This window comes from Penaeus vannamei, chromosome 13, assembly GCF_042767895.1.
Source record: "Penaeus vannamei isolate JL-2024 chromosome 13, ASM4276789v1, whole genome shotgun sequence".
Classification (NCBI taxonomy): domain Eukaryota; kingdom Metazoa; phylum Arthropoda; class Malacostraca; order Decapoda; family Penaeidae; genus Penaeus; species Penaeus vannamei.
The window spans coordinates 1,528,827-1,530,130 of NC_091561.1; the positions used below are offsets into that span (position 1 = coordinate 1,528,827).

Below are 1,304 nucleotides of genomic sequence, written 5' to 3' on the forward strand. Positions count from 1 at the left end.
CCCCTGGTGAAAGCAAGAAGACTCCCCAGTATCTTTTTCAATGAACTATATGACCTAGATTAAGCTTTAACTTGTTAAATATGAACTCAGGACATTTGTTGGCCTTTGCCAGCATGTACAGTATAAAGGCGACATCTCTCCATGCAGTCCTGTTTTGAACAATTACCCACCCAACTCATTCATCAGAGAATTAACTAGCTGTAAATAGCTGCACATTCTGGTAATAGCTGAGCTAACAGCTTAGTTAACCGAAGAAAATGGTAATACTTCCCAACATTGCCAAACCATAATTCAACTATATTACTAGTTGGCACGCTAGTGATATAAATAAATCAATATGATTTTTCTATCAACTATGTGTCATGAAATACACATCTTTTTAGAGAACGCCGAGAGAATATAGTTTATGCAGGAAAGCTTTTCCGTTTCCCTCAACTTGGCGCCGTGGCCAGCATCACCTTCACCTCTCTCGCATTGCTACGTACATTAATACACGTGATATACTGTTTTTATTTGTCTTACCTTCATAAAACTCCAAAGATGTCTGTCCGGCAGTGAAGCCAGTCTTCGCCACACGAAATGGTAGATAGATGCTCAGGAGACAGCTGTTGACTCTCAGCAACCATGTGCGTTGATGGTTCCGAACTTTCAATGCTCGCTTTCAGTTGTCTCCGAAAGATATTGCGTTTTTAAAACGATTGTTTACAGTACTGTAGTGCACCGTTACATTGTACAGGTGATGCTCACAATTCCGTAGAAATGTTGAATCTCGTAAATTTCTTCAAGCTCCCAGGAACGCGAGCAACAATGTTTACATTTCTCGCGCCTTTTCCAAAATATGAACAGCCTGGTACAAAACGAAAACTGACTCAAAGTCAATGCATTACACATCAATAAAATTCAAACACATTATAGTTGCTTGTAAATTTATTATATAAACCTAGTTATACCATAATTACATACAAATCTTAACACACACAAATATCGAACAATGGTAACATTTTGGCAGTTGAAAACCTGGAGAAAAACGAAATATCCTTCAATGTCACTGCATTGCACATAAATAAAGTCTCAAATACCTTACTATACCCAGTAATTACATTCTACAACCTCTAACATACTATATTTAGAACCATAACTCGTTAACATACACAAATAACAATAATAATAATAATAAAATAAAAATAAAACGTCTGGTAGCAGGATTTGGCATCTAAGAAAACTTGCCAAATACGACCAAAGCTTACACTGTTTTATTCAAGAAAAGATTTATCATTTTTCCACAACCACATTGATACAAAGTC

At 36.4% G+C, this 1,304-nt stretch overlaps 1 long non-coding RNA gene across 1 annotated transcript in view; it reads right to left on the minus strand.

Moving 5' to 3' along the window:
- LOC113803564 (uncharacterized) overlaps nucleotides 1–797 on the minus strand; it is a 1,841-nt gene extending 1,044 nt beyond the window's left edge. Inside the window, exon 1 of the long non-coding RNA XR_011399030.1 lies at nucleotides 523–797. This is a non-coding gene — a long non-coding RNA (uncharacterized lncRNA). The remainder of the gene's footprint in view (nucleotides 1–522) is intronic.
- Nucleotides 798–1,304: the final 507 nt, after the last annotated feature.